Source organism: Grus americana, chromosome 20, assembly GCF_028858705.1.
Source record: "Grus americana isolate bGruAme1 chromosome 20, bGruAme1.mat, whole genome shotgun sequence".
NCBI lineage: Eukaryota > Metazoa > Chordata > Aves > Gruiformes > Gruidae > Grus > Grus americana.
This window is the reverse complement of record NC_072871.1, coordinates 2888736-2908480: the sequence shown is the minus strand read 5'-3', so window position 1 is coordinate 2908480 and position 19745 is coordinate 2888736. Positions and strand designations below refer to the sequence as shown.

The 19745-nt window shown below is 49.5% G+C and overlaps 1 long non-coding RNA gene across 1 annotated transcript; it reads left to right on the top strand.

The window, feature by feature from the left end:
* The first annotated feature begins 15586 nt into the window (after positions 1-15586).
* On the top strand, positions 15587-19026 carry LOC129215613 (uncharacterized). The gene is made up of 3 exons (XR_008580046.1): positions 15587-15857; positions 16211-16312; positions 18235-19026. It is a non-coding gene; the product is annotated as an uncharacterized LOC129215613 (long non-coding RNA).
* Positions 19027-19745: the final 719 nt, after the last annotated feature.

Sequence of the window (19745 nt, the reverse complement as noted above, 5' to 3'; positions counted from 1 at the left end):
TGTCCCTTCCACACCTCTGTAAAGTGTGAATCTCTCTGACATGGAAAAGGGTTTAGTGGCAGGGGAGTGCGTTTCCAGAGCAGAAATGACCCTTTTACCAGACATCCCACCCAGCCCATCCTTGGCACTGACCCAAAACCTGGGACCCACCAGGAGACTGCGAGGAGGTTCCCCTGCCGCAGCCTGAGGGAGCTCCCAGCTGTTGGGCACATCTGGATTTTGACACGGGTGTTGCTCTCGCGCCACAGGGAGGCCCAGAGCTTCACGGCACGGTCATCTCCTGCGTGCCAAAGAAGAAGTGTCCTGCCACCAAGCTCCCTCACTGCTGGAGCCTCCGGTGCCATCCCTTGCTCTGGCACACTGGGTGCTCCGCTGGCCCATCCCTAGAGCCCTTCCCCTTCTCCCTTCCATGTGGCCACCATTCAACCCGGGGATGCTTCCAGCAGACACCTTTGTTCCAGAAAGGTGAGCAATAGTTTCCAATCAGCCAACTGTGATGGCTTCATTAAGTGATTCTTATCCTTTCAAAAACGGCAGGCCTGAACCTTTTATTTGGGTTCTTGCTTTTTGTCCTGTCACTGCTCTGCCATGACTGAGCCTCGTGCTGGAAGGGTTTCAAAAATTGAAATGTATTTTTGAATATGTATCCAAAAATGTGCAGGTGCCCCCTGGTAACCTCTTGGCAAAATTATGTACAAACCATAATTAATTTATGCTGCCCTTGAGCCAGCACTGCAATGAGAGTCCTGCAGCCCGCAATTTTCCTCTCACTCAGCTTTTAAGTTCTTAAAGAAATTTTCTGAATTTGGCACTGAGCCCAAGAGAGATGTCCTGTCTCCCAAAACAGCATCTCTGGGGGGAATGCATCCCCTGAAGAGCTCTGCAGACCCCTCTCCACCAGCCTGGGCGGTGAGGTGAGCTCAGCCCCCCATGGCAGGGAAATACCTATTTCCTAACAGGTATTTCAGCTCCATCCCTAGTCCATGTTATCACTGCACTGGCACTAATATCACACAAAATGCCCATCAGCTCTCACCAGACAGCTTAAATCTACCTTGAACCTTGACTTTCCTCAAACGTCACTCATAGCCAAGGCTGCAGGTCCCCACCTGCTCAAAATCTGTTCAGACTCGTACTCTCTCCTCACTTTTACTGTAGAAAGGGCTGGTCAGGATGATCTAGTCGGTTTACCTCATCAGCCACAAGATTTTCCTAATTTTGCCGAGATTTTGAACCACCTCATGAAAGTTGATATACTTTTTTGTTTGGCACTCAGTGCAGGCTCAGATTCTCACATCAATTGCCTGCTTTAACATGAGCCAGAGGTGTCTGAATATTTGCACATGAGATACCTGAAAGGTTGATAGACAAACAGTTACTAACCTCAATCACACCTGTTTGCTTTGTTACTTGACAGTGGCAACTCTATTCATCAGCAGATCAATTATGCTAATAATGCTCATAAATAACTTTCCTGTTTATTATAATTGCATATTGGTGTGAATGTGACTTGTCTTACATGCTGATGTGCAAGATCATTCATCCAGTATGAACTTGGGCAGAGTTCTTGAACCTGATTTTTAACCTTTAGCTGATATACATCAGGGATAATTCCACCCAAGAAAATGGAACATTTTTTCATCCATTTGCCTTTGTTGCTCTGCATCTGTTTTAAGTTTTGAGAAACTTTATGAGTGCCCATTTTTACCTGTCCATTTTGGACTTTTCCCCATCCCCAAATACTGTCGTATTGTGCAGGACCCTCATTAACACGCAGGCACCACTTGTTTGCCCCCAGGAAACATGCTGTTTGAAAAGCACAGTCAGTCTAAAATACTGCATCTCACCGAGGGCCAGGACTAAAGTCCTGCTTTCATCACTGATTTCCCCCCTGAGCAAAAACTGGTTGCTCGCTCTTGGTACGCCTCGCTTTACGCACAGCTGTAAGACGGAGATGACGCATTTTTCTCACTTTGGTGATTCACATGTGATGAATCTTCTTGGGGCAGGGACCTCTGCTTGCTGACAAGGCACCGCAGACTCATCCAACCCAGCCTGTGACCTACGTGCCTGTGATGGGGAGCATGGTCACCCGTGCTCCCTCCCGACTCACAGGGACTCTCGCCACCTCCGGTGGGTGAATGGGTTTGCGGAGGATCTGACTCACCCCTTGCTCTGCCCTGCACCCCGGTGACAGTCCTGCCCTCGACTTCCCAGTGCTAAGAGTTCAGGGCCATGGAAATGGGAAGGCTCAAAAGAAAGAACCCCCTTAACAGTGTAAGGTGGCTAAGTGAAGTTGATTGACTTGTGCACAAACAGCTCTGAGAAGGCAGGCCGAGTTTTAACTTGAGTTGGCATCACCAAAACAGCTCACAGGAGATATGGTACCCGCAGTGCCCAGAGCAGCCAGACCAGACCCCAGCCGGGAGCACCGTGTCCTCCCAGAAGACCCAGAGAGTGGCAGTGCCTCCTGACAAAAAGCTTTTCTGAGCTTGGAGTACATCCCAGCAGCTGTACATAACAAAAAGAAGAAACTGCACATCCTCCTTTTGGATTTTAAACGTGCTGAACGGTCTGTTTGGAAGTACCAGTCTCTGTCCTTACCACTGCTCAGGCAGCCCTTGTACCAAAATTCGAAGCTAACCCTCTGGTACAGAGGCAAGTCTCTGCTCTTAACTCTACCCTTGCAGATACACATCTGACCGCTTTGCTAGGAGTGTTTTTCAGCAGCGTTCGTAAGGTGACTTGCAAAGGTCTGATAGGATCCACTGGCACCCTGTGCCGGTGATATTTTGTGTGACACCTTTGCACAGAGCTGACACGCCATTCTCCCACTGCCCCAACAGTACTTGCCATCTCCCTGAATCCCCCTCACCTCCCGTCTTTTCCTAAAGAGGCTGATTTTCTGCTCCTCTGGATGGACACCGTAGATCTGTGCAGAGAAGGGCTGTTTCCCCTCTCCAGCCTCCCGACGCTGCACCTTATCGGCACTCTCTTACAGTAGTCCTGACCCATATAATACACCTGGGCATCAGCAATGCTCAGTGCACTAACAATAAGGCTCATAACAGGTACTTTATGGGCTAAACACACAGGAATGTGTTTATCATTACCTCCTACAGATAAGGACCTGAAACACAGATAAACCTGGTGTGTGCTGGAAGTCCCACATGCATCACCCGCCGCCGCACGTGCGGCTTGCTCTGTTTGAGGAGTGACTCCCTAAGACAGCTTTTACTTTTTTAAAAACATCTGTATGACTCGCTGAGAGCATCCCTGAGCATTGCGTCCAGTGAAGCATCATCAGTCCCTGGAGGCACATTTCTTTTTTCGATCATCCCTCAGGGCCAAGGCCTGAGGAAAAAAAAAAAGTGTTTAAAAGGATGGCGTGCTGAAAGACAGACACTTCATCTCTGATGCAGGGCATGCAGCCTGCTTACATGAGCAGATGTGGAACAGACCTCTGCTCCAGCAGCACTTGTTTTGCCTTCAGCCTTCTCCCCTGGCTGCGTCATTAACCTGGGATTTCCACTAAAGCACAAGAGCTATAGGAAACACACCTTGTTTGCTTTTCAACTTAATAAATGAACCTCATTTTCCAAATTGCTGTTTTGGTTGGCCAAGTGGAAGCTGCTGTTTGAACAGTAAGGTGCTTATCTGAACACGTAAAGCTCTTGAATAAGCTGTTCCAGAGTAGCGAGCCCAGATCCGGTGGCCCAGGCTATTTTTAAGTTCTCTGTTTTATTTAATGCAACTAAATTTTCACGCTAGCCCAGGAACTCAGTGCTGGATCTGGGATATAAATAGAAATGAGTCTCGCAGGCTGAAAAAATAAACCAGTTTGAGATGCCTGGTTCCAGCTATCTGCATAGAGCCCTCGCTCTTGGCACCCAGACAAGCAGCCAGTTGGAAGGAAGGACACAAATGTCATGGCTAACGTGACCATCTGCTCTGCTGCTTGGCTTTGCTCACCGTAAGCAAACCCACTGTGATGAGGTCACCTGTTTATAAGGAAAAAAATGTCTTGTCCAGACCAAAAAGAGGTTTGGGAACTCATCCCCCCACGTAGCTTGGCACCCTCTTTGGGACAAAAAGGCCCATGCTTACACCAAAGTTTGCTCCATTTCTGCTGCAAGCTGCTTCGGTTTCCCAGTATCCCAATGAGAGGGACTGGGCAACTCTGGGTGTTAAAACTCCCTTCCCCCCCCCAGACCATGGATACACAGAGAAAAAGATGGGGGGAGAAAATAAAATCCAAAAGCTAAAGCAAAGCATAGGGAAGAAAATATTATATGTGTGGCACCAACAGCTACAAGAGAATTGCCAAATTTCGTTAGCTTCCCAAAAGGCCTGCCTGTTTCAGCAAGTGCGACTGCTCAGAGGATTCGTTTCCCTTTTCAAAAACTGGAGTAAACAAGGATGCTGCCAGCTGGCAACCAGGGAAAAAATCTGCACAGGGATACATCCACCCAGCAGCACCCTCCAGAAAAGCTGTTTTCTGGAGCGCATCATGGGAAACCACCACGTCATGCATGTTCTGGGCACGTTGCACCAGCAGCTGACAAGCACGTCTGCACCAGCCCTCGCCTGTGCTTCCCCAGAGCTTCCACGCTGCCCCACGAAGGTGATTTTGGGTGGGTTTGTATCAACAGTGCTGGGGTGTCCCTGGGACACCCCCTTCTGCTACGCCAGGATTAAAGTCTGGGGATGAAAGCAGCTCTGCTCCCTGCAGAAGGCACACAGCATCCATCGCTGGTTTGGTTCTGCTCCTTCTGGCACTGCCAGGAACTCCCAAGGACCAACCTCTCCCTGCTCCTTCTTTGAACTGGCATCTCCCAGCGCAGCCACAATTAGCTTTTGGCAAGGAGTTGCACAGAGTAGTAGTTAAAAATGGGGTTAAATGCTTTGTGGGTGGGATTCAGTGGGGGAGGCAGCGTGCGTGCTTCCACTTCAGCAACAGCAAACGGAGAAGACGACATTGTAGCTGTATCCCTGCAATCACCATGGGCAGAATACCAAAGCCCCCAGCTCCCACAGAGTCTCAAAACACAGGGAGAATTTTCAGAGCAACTGGCTCCATCACGGAGAAAGCCTGTGATAAAGCCTGGATGGAGCCCAAATTGCCCAGACCCCTGTAGCCACAGGACTCTGCACCCCCTGGCATCAGCAGCCTCCAATCTGCAGAGGGAAATCACACTGCTGAGTTTTCTCTGCCTTTCAAGCATGTTGCAGTAGCTTCTTGACACAGTAATTTGTAACACAGATTTTCAGTACTATCTAGGAGTTAATGCAACCCCGTCTTTAGTGCCAATGGACGAGATACAACAGAGCTGCTGGAATGGATTATGTACAGAGCTTTTTACCAGCAGACATATGGATGAATGCAAAATAAAAAAAAAACAAACCTCTATCTAGCAGCCTATCATAGGAAATGAATTCTAAAGCATCCTCCAGGAAACTACAGTGGTGGCAAAATTCATCAGAAAAATATTTAATCTCCTCAGTACTTTGTCATTTTTGTATCCCATTTCTCAATTTTTTTTTTTTTGTTGGGTTCTTACAAAAGAAGAATAAGAACACTAATAGTGTAAGGTGACCAATGGAAAATATGAGCTAGCTGGGGTTATTTCTGTGAACAACTCTAGTAATGGGCTTGAACATACAGTGAAAGCAGTGATACCATAATTCTTAATAGGTATATATTTAGTAATCCAAAGTCTGGAAGGAGATGATTAATTGCCTTTGTAGGGAATTACTTATTAAGATTTATACCAAGGAGGAAATAACATTTTCCTGGAATCAATGCATCTTTACTAATATGTTGAAAAAAAAGGTATTAATAATTTTTTGAGACCTCTCTTTTGACAAAACCTGTAACAGCCCAAGCTGCATCAGCCATTTAACTCCCAGCCGTGCCCTCTTTCCCTCTCCCACCTCCTGCCCTACCTGTTGTCACTTGTGAGCGTGACCCGGGGCGGGGGAGGGGGGGGTCAGGGCTGCGCAGGGAGCAGCAGCAGCACCCCAGGACCTCCGAGACCCTGGTGCTTGGGGTCCCGCACAGGCACGGATGAAGAAGACCCACAGCAGGGTCGTGCCGTAGGGCAGTGCGAGGCCACATGCCCTGGGAGTGAGCTGCTCCTTGCACAACTGCCCCAGGCAAGAGCTGTGACATGCTGTGTTTTTTTGTCCCATCAGCTTCCTCCAGCCTCCCTCACAGGTGGTGCTTTGCCCAAATAGAATAAAGCACGGTCTCTGCCCCCCCAAAATGCTTTAGCTAATCAGACGTGAAGGAAATGGAGAAATGAAGCCATTTGCGTAAGACCACAGTGAGAGCAGAGCCAGGAGTGGAGCTGGCATCTCCTGCCCTACCCCGGGCACCCAACTCTTGTGCCTGTTTAGGAAACCTCCCACACTATTTGTCACATCCTCCATGTCTGTCTGGTCTCATGGTGAAGGAGAAGAGCAAGGATTAAAAAAGAAGGTCAGCTCTGCGGGGGTGCTGCATGGCTCCACGCGGAAGAGCTGAGTACGGCTGGCAGGACGGTCCTGCACCGACTTGTGCATCACCAGACCGTGCCAGGTAGCAGAGGCCTTTTGGTATTTCTTTACCCCAGAAGACATCATCTGTCCCTTACAGGGGTGATTCCTGAACATCTTTTATTTCTGAATTCCCTCACTGCTGTCTGGGGAAGCTGGTTCTGGAGTAATTATCTTTGACACGGAAATCAGATAGCAGAGAGGAGAGGCTGGATGAAAACCTCTGCTTGGGAGGCTGAAAGTGCAGGCAGCAAGAGGAAGTATCCCGTGATGATAAAGCACAGATCTGGGACAGACCAAGTACAGCCCAGCCTCAAGCATGACAGCACAAGCACATCACAACACAGATCTCAGTCTTTTCACTCATCTTGCCACAATTAACTCTAGTGATGAGATTTTCACTGTCTCTATTAGACCGTTCACAGGATTGGACCTACAGAGACAGCATCTGCTGTGCAGCATGGGAATCTCTGCTTGATTTTTTCTCATTACCCCTTGATAGTTATTAATCCATTTTTCCTAGGAGCACTTTACTCAGAGACACTGGGGACAGATTTTGGGATCAGGCAGAAAGTCCTGGCTCTGTCACTCCAGCACAGAAATTGCCACAGAGATGGGACAGGCATCATCAACTGCCGTTACCTGCAAAGGAACTTTTCCTGCCATGCAACAGGGAGAGCAAGAGCAGACTCGAGCTGGCCCATGCACCAGCAGTTTTGACTTGGCAGCTGGTCCTCAGAGATCTGGAGCAACAGCACGTGTTCCCTGTACTTGCAATCAAGCATGACCGATGCATGCCTTGAGGTCTCATTTAATCCCAGTTTCCTGCTCTGGCTCAGTTAAGCAGAGCATGACTCTTGCTCAGCCCAGCTTTTCTCATGTAGCAACAAAGAGGCCCTGTTTTCTCAGGCACTGAGGTCAATCTCACACCACAAAGCTTCAGCCAAGACAAGCATCACACATCATTTTGCCCAGCCCTTCTGCAAGACCCATCATCACCTTCATGTGCAGCATTTGCAAAGAGGTGAGCGACTCCACACAGCACGGAGCAGACAACCATCAGGTCTCATCACCATGGTCACGCTCAGCACCATTGCTGCTTGTCTGGGGTCTATCTGAAATCTCTGCAAAGCCCCCGAGTTGTGACGTTCTTAGTGAATTTTCAGCACTTCCTGATTCCGGTCAGGCAGAATATCTGACGAGAAGCAGCTTTCCTGCAGTCAGCCTTTTGGTTTCAGGCACTGTGGGATCCCCAGTGATGGAGACTATGGGGCTGAGGGCATTCCTGTGCCCCATGTCCCCTCCGTGGTGCCACGTGCTGAATGTGCATCTGGGTGGGACCAGCTTCTGCCCCACAATTTTGCTCATGGACCCACCTCCTGCTGCCATGTCCCTGTGCGAAAAGGGATGCTGACTTAGCCAACCTAATTTAGAAAGTGGTTTCATCAACTTAACCTCCCTGCACTAAGGCTAACGAGTCACTTGAAAGCAGCTTTCCCCTTAGAGGGGTTAGTCAGGCCTTTTTTGGGATTTTCAAAGCCTCACAACCCACAGAAGGAGTCCCACTGGAAGGCTGTTAGGTGGTTCTGAAAATCCCACTGTTGGTCCACTCTGGGATTTCAGTATTGCAGAACCTTTGGCTGGCTGGGCTCTTTGCAAAGACATCAATTTCACCCTCTAATAGGCACAGAAAACTTGATTTCAGCCTCACTTACGATGCTGTAAATCCAGGCTAACCTTATTAAAGTCAAGGGAGCTGATGCTGGAGACTTAAAACTACCGTAAGTAAAAGTCACATCAGGTCTATGCAGTCAACAGCCTGGCCCACAGCCACCCCGGGTTGATTTGTAAAGCAGCCCACAGAAATTTTTCTATAAATGTTCCATTAATGTTAACAGCTAAATCCCTGGCCTGCTTTAAAAATCTCACCCCTGCCTATGTTAGTAACAACCGTTCTTATTTAATTTGCTCCCAAAGCTGACAGACCACACCATCAGTGGTTGCAAGCTGATGTAGTTCCTTTGAAGTCAATCAATCACATTTATTACTGTCACTACCAGGAGTATAGTTAGTGCCCTGGCTAAGGACCAAGTTTTTGCACCATTCCCCTTTCAACGTAGTGAAAAAAAATCTGATCAGAAAATACCAAAGACTTCAGTGCTACAACTCCTCCCTCAATTTTTCATCTAAAATTCACGCCATGAGTATGAATTTTGGTGGGTTATTTTCTCCTTCAGCAAACAACTTTTGAGGCTTTCTAGTATTCTCCCACCACGAGAAAGATTTTTTTAAGTAAAACGCACCCTGACGCATCAGTCCCTGGATTCTGCCCAGCACAGCGGGTATGCTGGGCAGTATTCACCAAATGATGCGGCTTATTAATAGGAAGAGAGTGGCCTTTTTTTCCTGAGCTAAAAGTACCAAGCCAACAGCTGAGCACAGCCCTGGTCCGTCCTGCACTTAATAAATCCTTTGGCACTGATTTCCCCGCGGTGCCTTGTGATGGGGAGGGAGCCCGGCGGGGCTCAGAGATGCCCGGGTAGGGTGAGCAGAGCTCAGCAAGGCACAGTTCACCCCACACCGCTTAAACTTTCCCTGGTCCCTGACTAACCATGTCCCAAACCTAATACCCAAAGCAATGGTTTCACTCAGGTGAGGAGGAATTAAATACCATTTCGTGTAAATAATAACTGGCTATTTAAACACGACAGTCTGACCCAGAGGGAATTTCTTGCCTCAGCAAGAAAGCCCCGGCATTTCCTATTTGCAGCCCAGAAGATCCTTGTCTCCTGTCTCGCCGGTCCTGCACCCTAACCACCAAACCGCATGGCCCCAGTCATAAAATAACCCAGGAGCTTCAAATGCTCAAAGGAAGAGTGCAGCCATTCATTAGTGCTATCACTGAGGGCTCTGATGCAGCTTTCTCGTTGTTTCAGCCTGAAAAAAAAAAAAAAATTGTGGTCCAACCACAGAACAACATGCAGTGTTGTCAGGCAAGACACTTCTCTTTCCATGTGCTGCTCTAGTCTCTTTTTTATTACTGGAAGCTCTGCTGTGTGTTATGAGCCACAGTTTATCGTTGGAAATGAATCTGGGGTCACAAAAAAACAGAAGTCAGAATACTCAGTCGTGAGCCAAACGTCCTTTGCTCATTTGGCTGCCCTACAGCACCGTAGCATGATTTAATCACAGATGCAATTCCTTCCTAATAAAAATCTGCATCCCATGAGATCTGTTACAAATGTAGTGGTAATATCCAAGGACTGTGGATAAAAACCTTCTGCTGGAATATTTAAGGATCCTGATACTAATTTTGGCTTCAGTCAAAACTAGCTGATGTCTTGAAGTCAGGAGCTCTCGTTCTTGGCGATAGGTGAACCCGGATGCTGGCAAGGAGGGAGGAAGAGCGTCTGCATCACGTTCTGCCATGACGTGCTCCAGGCAGCGGCTGCCGAAAGGACGGACGGCTCCCTCGCTCTCCCACGACCCGCTAAATCCAGCCTGGGGACTGCTGCATGCTGGTGTGGTTGCACTGATGCCCACGCCGAGTGAAAAACACAACCACGGCTTGTAGAGAGAAGGCAAATTTACGCTTCTAGATGGTTTCAGATCATGTGAACAGTCAGTTTTCGGTTTAGTTCATAACGTGAACTGACTGAAAATCTGAAACCGGAAAGTAATCAAAGAGAAGCAGAAGAGTGGGCAGCTCATAAAGGAAAAATAAAAGGCACAATAGCAAACTCTCCCCATGCAGAAAAATAGAAAGTGTTACGAAGAACCAGCATATTTGCAACAAGAAGTCTTTCAGAAAATCAGAATGAGCAATACAACACCTAGAAATGAGGATATGTGGGTAAATACTGTCTAAGAGTGGCATAAGTATTTAGTGATAAACTCAAACGTTGAGATGCAAACTGAGATTTAGACAGAAAGGGTTAAGAGAGACAGTAAAAAAAGGGGGTTTCTGCATTCATGAGAACTAAGAGGAGAAGGAAACACCAAGAGCCACAGGGAAGGCTACAGTATTAGATGTCCTTATTGTTTCAGTCTTCAGAGGAAAAAAAACAAGCTTAATTCTCACCAGCTGCCCAGCAATGAGCAAAAAATAAAGACTGTATATATTAAAAAAAAAAAGCATCCAATATTTGATAGCATTTAATGGGTGAAAGACTCCAAAGCGCTAACAGCAATCCCAAAATCTCCTTGAAGGCAGTGGTGACCTGGGGCCAGAGGAAGGGAAGAGCTGAGCCAGTCTCCCAGAAAGGTGGAGTACAGCGGAGCGTGGTCAGGAAGACGCAACATCAAAAGGCTGAAGAGTCTCTACATGAGCCCTCTGAGGACACTGCAATGGCAAGAGACAACCAAATAGCACTTCTCAAGAGCGAGTTGTGTCACATAACAGCCTTTCTGTCAGCTATCTGTCCGTGTGCATGAGAAGGAAGCCGATGTATCCAGTTTCACCAGGGTTTTGAGCACTGGTTTGCATGTATGCCTTTTTTGTATGGGTTTTTAAGGCTGCCCTACGTGACAGCACGCTGCTGAAGAAGATGCACACAAGTCCTTGCAGCTCTGACTTGCATGTTCACTCATTTGTATGCATCCAGAGAAGGTGCAGGGGACAGTGATCTTTATCCTGTGCTTTGTGGGCAAATTATCTCAAAATACCGTTCCTTCAGAGGTTGCCAGTAATTGCTAAAAATGCCCAGCCAAGAATGATAACCGCAGCAAGGCCAGGCCAGGCGATGGCTCCCATGCCCTTAACATGATTAGCAAGCACCAGGAGGTTAAATACACCCCGAGGGATCTCCTCCATCAGCTTTGCTGTCAGTATTTGCTCAGAGCGCCTGGGGATGAGCCAAGCTGGGCTGGCACTGCTGCCACCCTTCTGCCCTCGCTCCACGGGGGATAAACCAATCCACCGTCTCTCCCTGGGGCTCTTACAAGCCCTCCTTTCTCCTGAAACCCTCCCCACGATGGCTGGGCACTGTCCATGTCATGGTTATCAATTTCTGAGTTGCACTGGTGTCTCTCTTGCCTCTCAGCAAGGATGTCATCTTGCCAAGGGCACAGGTAAACAATTTTGGGGGTGTTTTGCCATGAAAGGCTTGCAGTCACTTTCATCTGTCCTCAGACTTGCAAATGCCAGGACCAATTATTCAGAAATATGCCTTTTGCAATTACTTCATCCAGGCTGGAGAGGAAGAGCTGGGCTGGGCCAGTGGCATGGGCCCGCCAGCAGAAATGAGCACCATGCCACAGCAAAGAGGTCAGCAAGGTGACAAGAGCCAGTCCCATCCAAGGAACATTTGATTCAACAGGAATTCCCCACCGTCAGTGCCAAGAACAAAGCATCCGGAAATACAAGATGCCAACTTTGGCTCCAGAAAAGCTTTTCCCTGTCTTGTTATCTGTAGTCATGAATAATTTGCATTGCAAGTGTCTCATCGGCTCCTGCGCACCAAGACCCCTCCGTCCCTGCATGCCGGACCTCTGGAAGAAAGCCTTGTTTGGACTTGCTGACATTTTGCTTATGCCTTGACTCCTGACGCCAATGAGGTTTTCTGACACAGTGCATCAGTCTGCCTGTGGTTGTTTTTCAGCACTTAAGTAAACAGCAGCAGCACCATGTTTACAGAAGCGCATTTTGCCTCCTTGCTGCCCCGCAGCCCACTGAGCTGCTCCAGAGCAGTGGCCATGATGCTCAGCCGGTTTGCAGTGACCCAGCCCTCTGGGTGCTAAGTATCACCCTTCCTTTCTTCTGAACTGGACCAGACCCCTAAACCCATCTCGCCTAACTTATTTCCTCCTAAGCAAGCAGGTGTTCAGAGAAAGGTGCGATGGTGCAGCTAAGCTGAAGTACTGGGAGAAGGGCAGGTGTAGCGATGCTGAGGGTAAAATCCACCAATAAAATTGTGAAAATAGTGGGAATTTAGCTGTGGCCACATCGCTCCTTGTAACAGCTCTAGTTTCATCCACACTGAAGTTATCTTCAGGTCTGTCTGCAGAATCCACAGGTCACGGAGGTGGCTACAGTGGAGATGCTCTAAAACAGAGTCAGGCTGATGGCTGGAGATGAGATCCCTCATTAACTTCACAAGTAAATGTTCTGTGGTCATGGGCAATATCAGAGATTTTCATGGATGATAGGTTGCCTGCAGCCCATGGATTAATTTGAGGACTAATTTTTTTCAGAGGTGCTTACACTTCTTGAGAAGGAGAATCAAGAGGCTGAGAAGTCTCATCCTCAGAAGAGCTCAGGTCTCATGTCAGCACTCGGATAACTGCCCTGCTTTTCGCAAAAATCCTGGAGCGTTGGGTGCTGCGCTTTACAGAAAACATGGACTCAAGTAGCCTGATACAAACTGCAAAGTGCTGAGCACTTATGACCATAATTTGCTGCTTACAAGGGGACTAAGCTGTTCTGAAAGCCCAGCCCAGATTATGGGTTTCAAACACTTGAAAATCTGTCCCTGAGCTCTTAATCCAGTTTATGGGCTCATCACAAATGGACCTGAGCCATTCTTGGAAGGAAAACTTGGCAAAAGCAGGCTTTCTCCACTGTATGAGTAGAAACAACACTCAAAGCTCAGGCCAACAAATCTAGAATGGGGAGTAATTAAAACCTGTAACAGCCTCTCTCCATGAGGGAAACGGTGATATTGGGACAGCAGCCAGAGCTGATTGCACAGGAACAGGACCAACACCAAAACTCACTTCTCAGGTTGCTCTCTATGCTGCACACCTGGATGGGAGCTGAACGCTCCTCGGCTCCAGTCGAGCTAAGCCTGCTTGTGCCAGAGAGCTGTCTTCTGCGCTCCTACCAAAACCAGCAGGTTGTGCATTGATACCTTCAGCACCAGCAAACATCTTTTACCGCTGCAGAACAAGGCACAGGACCGGAGCTCAGTTCTCCTCTCCTAACAGCATTACATCCATACAGTGCTATTGAGGCCAATAGAGTTTTTCTTCCCCACTTAGCAGGAAGAAAAACAGACCTGAATGTGGCTATTCTTTTTTAAAAGTCTCTTCTAACAATAGCTCTCTTTCACTAGCTTATTTACTGCCCATCTGTGACTCCAAAGTAAAATCTGTTCAGTTGTTGATCTAAAAGACTTCCTTTCACAGCTAAGCCTCAATGATCCTTGCTGTTCTCTGGCAGCCAGAGTTCTCTCTCGATTGCCCACATCAATAAACCATACATTATCTATGCTTGAATTTTGTTAAGATTCTGGCTAGCCCTGCATGAGATAGAAGAGGACTCAACTGATGTAGTCTTAGCTGTGCTGCTCAGTAAAACTGGTTGAAGTAGAAAAAATAGCTCAGATGGATTTTTGCCATTAAAAATCAACTTGTCTGATTTAATACATGGATGGGAACAGATGCACTGATTAAAGTCATGATTGTGGAGTCTCACACACCAGCAAGGCAAATATGAAGTAGAAGGGCCTGAGAAGTATTTGCTGCAAATAGACGCGATGAGTGCCATAGGAGAGCACCTCTACAAACGCACGGGCGCCTCGCTGGGAGCAAGCAGAGATGTTCTCGTAGGCCAGGAGGCCTCAGGCAGCGCCAGATGTGCAGAGGCAGTGCGCTGCAGGACAGCCTCTCCTCCAAGGCCTCTCGCCATCTGCCTTTTCTCTTTAGCTTAGCACCATCTAGAGGGATGCGTCTGCAAACCAGTCAGCTCTACAGCGCACATTTGGCAAAAGATAACACCCATCTGAAACACATTGGGTTTGGAGTCAAGGGGATACCAAACCATTGAAATCAAAGCCTCAGAAGAGCGCTTTACTCCTCCAGCCACCTTCGCTATTTCTTACAGCACAAGGCTGTGATGCGATCATTGCCCTTGTCCTGGTGAACTCTTCTGGTCCTCCAGAGAGGATTGGAGGGTGAGGCGGGGGGGTTTTAGGGTGGCAGGTCTGGAGGGCAATGCTCAGGGTTTGGACATTTTTTCTTGAATTTATTTTTTTTTCAAACACCTACAGATCTTGTATCACACACACCTGCAGGCTTCAGTAACATCTGATGATAAGATGGGAGTCCTCGATGGTTTAGAGCAGAGGTTGTTCTTCATGTCCAGTCAAGCCTTTGCCTTTGACTAACACCACACAGCAGCATGACAGGACACCAGCTGAACTAAAGGTTTCTATGCTGCATTTTACAGCTTTCAGCCCAGCGCATCAGAGCTTACTCAAATCTCATGACATGGAGGACCAGAGCAATACTGAGGGTGGGGTGGAGTGATGTTAGCTCCTCTCTATCTCACACACTGATCTTGCACTTTCTTCTGCAGCAGCCCAGGCTGCTGACTTGCAATGCCGTGAGACACAATACCTGCACTCCTTCAACCACATCTCTGGCCAACCTTACACAATCCCAAGGCAAGGCCATCGAAACCAAAGTCCAACCTGCCTGAATCAGCGAGTGCTTGGTTTGGAGATAGGAAGCACATTGCCCTGGTCAAAGGGCAAAGCAGAAGCTTTCAGAATTCACCTGACTTCGAGATTAAGGAACACATACCAAGCATAAACAACAGCAAGGTTTTGCAAAGGATGCACAAAATCTGCATTTCTCTAGTAGCTGGCTGCAGTGACCCCAAGGACAAAAGTCAAGCGGTGCTCTGGAGGTGGTATGGGGGAAGGACCTTGGAGAAACCAAGGCCAACGCTGCTGCCTACATCTTATCTGCTGGGGATGTCACCCTTACCTTCCCCTGCCTACAACAGGACACAGTATAAGAGGGTTTGAAGGTCTGGCTGGGGGAGGGAAGAACATTCACCTCCCTGCAGTGTTCAGATGGCAGCAGGAAAGAAAGGAAACATCCCCTTCTTCACCCCCTGCTCCACACAAACAAAGTGCACGCTGCAGCAATGCTCTCCAACTCAGCTTAGAGATTGCAGCAACGGATTTACCTCCCCACATCTCAAACCCAGGTCCTCCACCAGCCACAAAGCACCAACAGCGGTTCCTCCTGCCAAGGCCAAGCTGCCTTTTCAGCATGGTCTGCTCAAACTTCCGTGCCGCTGCCCAAAACCAATGCTCAGAGTGCTTCCACCCTCCCGGGAGGTGCAGGGATCCCACTCCCGGCACAGCACAGCCCTGCCCAGAGGCAGCACCGGGCTGACCCTGCCTCCCCGCGCGTGACCGGGTGTTGCTGGAGCAACATCACCACGGGAGAGACAGAAGGAGGAAGCCGGGCTGTACAGAAATAAAACCACTGCAGAGCTGACTGCGAGAGGAGAGAGAGGAAGAGACAGGCTGCCTGGAAAAGACAGCTTTGCTGAGCCCAGGAGAAAATGGTTTGAGTAATTATCAACGGTAAGGAAACCTCTCATTTAAGGCAAGAGAGCTTAGAGGGATATCTGCATGGTAAATACTCTGCATATTTTATGGCCTCAGCTTGTGGGGGGAGGAAGGCTGGTGCTGGAGTGGTTTGAAGCACAGCCAGGAGACCAGACACTGTAACTCCCGTTAGCCCATTAAATCCAGTCCCCTTCTTTTCCTCTGTCACTTTTGCCCATGACATGCCACGGGTCCAGCGCAATCCCCAGCCAATCCTCCTCTGCAGGACCCCCAGCTCACAAAGAGGTCCCTCTCTGGGGAGGGATATTCAGGGTAGCTGGTGTTTTGCATTGCTGCATGGAGCAGACAGGTCTCCCCTTTCCCACCAGCCTGCCGCTATGTGGCCAGGAAGATGGGGTCCCTGTGCAGCCGGGAGCACCCGCAGCCACCACCCTGCCCGGCGCAGGCAGCCCCCCGCAGCCGCCACCAAAGTAAGTCAGCAGCTCGCTGGGGACGGGGACATCCACACACCTCAGTGCCGACCGTGTGGGGATGGAGGGGCCAGGGCTTGCCTGGGCTCCCAGGGTGGGGGGCACCTCCTGTTGCTGCCTGCTCTCTCAGGCAAGCTGCCCACCGGGGAGATGCACTGAGTCCCCATCCCTCCCTGCCTGTGCTTCAGCAACCGTGGTCTTCCTCAGAGCCAGGCGCTTTGTCTGAGGAAGAACCGTAACAGGTAGAAGTTGAGAAAGTTTATTTTCTTTCCTGCTTTGTCTTCCCTCGCTGGGTTTTGCCTTTAAATGTCATGGCTGCATCCCAGCCCCTGACAGAGAGGATGAGCAAATAGCAGCCTTTGGAAGGGAGGAGGACAGACTTACTCTGGGGGTAATCAGAGTGGTGAGTGGATGTAACCTGCTGAAGCACCACTTCCCCAGAGCTACATCTCCCTGGGGCAATCTTTGTTATTTCAGGCATCCTGCTAAATTCCAAAATGCATCACCATGCACCCCAGTTGGCAGCGAGAGATTTCTGTCCTTGCTGCCAATCTTCCCCAGCCCCTTCCTGGCCCATTTAAGACACACAAATCACTATGACTTTGCAGATCACTCATGCAATATGCCTGAGAGCAGCTGCTCCTCCTGGCTGCCCCCGATTCAGCACGGCAGGTTTGGCAAGGACCTTCCTGGCTCCTCACCCCTGCCCCAGCCATGGGGGCTGCTCCTGCCAAGGAGGGCTCACCGGGGAGCTGCTCCTGCATCGCCCGGCCGTGCTGCTCAGTTGTTAAAGCTTGCTATCAAAATTAAATCATTTTTGAACAGCAAATGTAGGAATCTCAGCATGGGAAAGACCTGCCTCTCCAATACCAGTTTCACTGGTTCGGCTGAGTCACTCCTGGTTGCAGTTGTGCAAACTCGCTCAAAGCTACACCCAAGCACAAGCGCATTCCCGGGCAGCTGCCGTGGCGGTCAGGTCATGCCCTGTGGTCTCCTACCTCAGCCAGGAGCTTAGGGCTGTCACAGGAGACTCATGGGGAAGACACAGGGCTGAGCCATCGCCGCTCAGCTGCTCCCCCGTGTTGTGTGCCAGGGGAGGAAAGGGAGCTGTGTGCCAAGGGGGTCCTATAAAACCTCCAGGATATCACCTTTCCCCTAAAACAACAGCTGCATCCTTAATGGGGGGATGAGGTGAGGCAATGGGCATGTATCTCTTCATTAATGCCTTAATTAAGTGCATATGAAGGAAAAGCAGAGCATTAGTCATTTGGCCTGCAACAGGACCCAGGACTTTGCAGAGGCCTGGAATGGGAAGAGCAGGGCAGGCACTTGGGTGTATTAGTGAGAGGAATCCAACTCCTCCGTTGAGCAAAGAAGTTAAGCTCCTTCTCTGCAGTTAATTGCTGGGTGTTTAATTGCAATCAGGGGAGCTGCCCCAGTTGGCACTAGCAGAGGGTCCGGCCCTGTGTCTTTCTGGCAGGTTGGGCGCAGCAGCCCCTCAGCTGCTGTGGATGCAGGGGGCTGCACTGGTGCGAAGGTGGTCTGCACCTCTCTTTAGCAAGGAGCAGCACCCCAGGGAAAGCTGGCCCAGGACAGGGCACGAGGTGTGTACAGCTCAGCAGAGGACAGATCCGGCTGGGAAATGTGGGTGATCTGGAGGCACTTTTGGTGTCCAGGTCACAGCTTGGAAACTGCGGAGCTTTATCCCTCCTTGGAGCAAGGTGGGCTCTGCTGGAGAGCTCTCTGCGTCATAAACCTGGCCTGACTCCCTCACGCTTACCTAACATTGCTTACGGTTCCCATCAGGAGGTTTTTCCAAGCACCTTGCCAGTTCACACCCCAGCCTTGTCCCTTCAGCAATAATCCTTCCCCTTGGCTAATCCTGAATCCCCCTCTTTTCTCCGATGCTTGTGCATGTGCAGATGTAGAGGCAGACGTATCAGCAACACCCCAAGCAAGAGCCTCACTTCACAGGAACAGCGACCCCATCCAAGACCAGCCCTGCAGGTCCTGAGGGTAAAAGCCCTCGTGGTCTTTCCCTGAAGACCACGAGCTTTCTTCCCACTGATGTCTCCAGGGAATCCATTTGCCGGGAATCTTGCAGCCCAGGGATTGGAAAATATGAGCAGATCCCTCCTATATCTGCTCTCAACACAGAAGCACAATGATATAAAATGTCCTGATCAGTCTCTTGTTATCAGAATTTTCTAGCTGGCAGAAAAAGAAGATTGCCAATGTGTATCAGATGCTTCTGGCACTTTTGGGCCCTGAAGCACCAGGGGGAGAACATGAGCCACTGCATCCTAGCCAGCAAATCGGATTTTTATACTGTGAAACCAAATTGTGCTCCCAATGATATTGGTATACATTCAGAAAATTTCCATAAAGGTAAAATCAGCTCCTGAGCTAGAGTAAGGAGTCTTAGAGCTTAGGCCTGTGGGAATCCCATGATGTTTCGTACAACCCCCTTCCCCACGCCCAGTAAACTGGTGAAACTGTCCTTAGTGGGCAGCCAGCATCCCGCCGTGATGCACAGCACCCACAGAGCAGAGAGCTGCAGGGACCGCAGTCGGATCCCCCCCTCCAGCAAACCCTGCACCGTCACAGAGAGCAATGACAGCAGAATCGCAAACTCCGCAGTGCGGGGAGGAATCTGCCCGACCCCTTCCTGTGACAGCCCAAGCTGAACCAGAAATAAAGATGGATGGAAAGAGGCTGGTTGGGAGCATGGTGTTTTTTCTCCTGGAAGAGATTTCCTGTCATTGCAGTGTTTGAACAGACTGATGCTTTGGATCGTATGTTGGCAGCACCAGAGCTCACTGCTGAGGCTTGCTGCTCGTGTAGGCAGAGACGGACCTTGTCTCACCATGGCTCGTGATAGAAACAACAGGGGAGGGGGCAGAGTCATCCCACACGCCTGGCAGAGCTGGCACTAAGCTCCCAGGGTTCAGGGAGCTCAGCCTCTTGGTGCCACCCTGAGAGATGGTTTGGCCTTCCATACCAAAGACCTTTCTGGTACAATATTGCATGAAGGGGTGATGCTCGATGGAAGGATGGGATGTACACAACGGAGGGATGTGCACAAACTAGTGACCTTAATTTTAAAACCCTCCTGGCTTTGTGCAGGGCAGGTGTCCCATGCTGAGCTTTGTTAAGGTGGAAGAAGCACGAGCCTGGCCCAGGGGAATGTGGGGCTCTGTGGGAGGTGGGGCGGGAGGAAAGGTGGGCAGGCTGGGGGGTGTAGAACAGACCCGAATCTCCCATGCGTGCTCAGCCACAGCAAGGCTGGAATACACAGACCTTAGGACTCTTTATTCTGACCATTGCCACTTCCTAAGACAGCTATCCCTACCAAACTGCGTGGTTAGGTGGTCAGGTAAACATCAGTGCATGCCATCACCTGGATTTCATGGAAATGCCTGGCTCTGGGGAC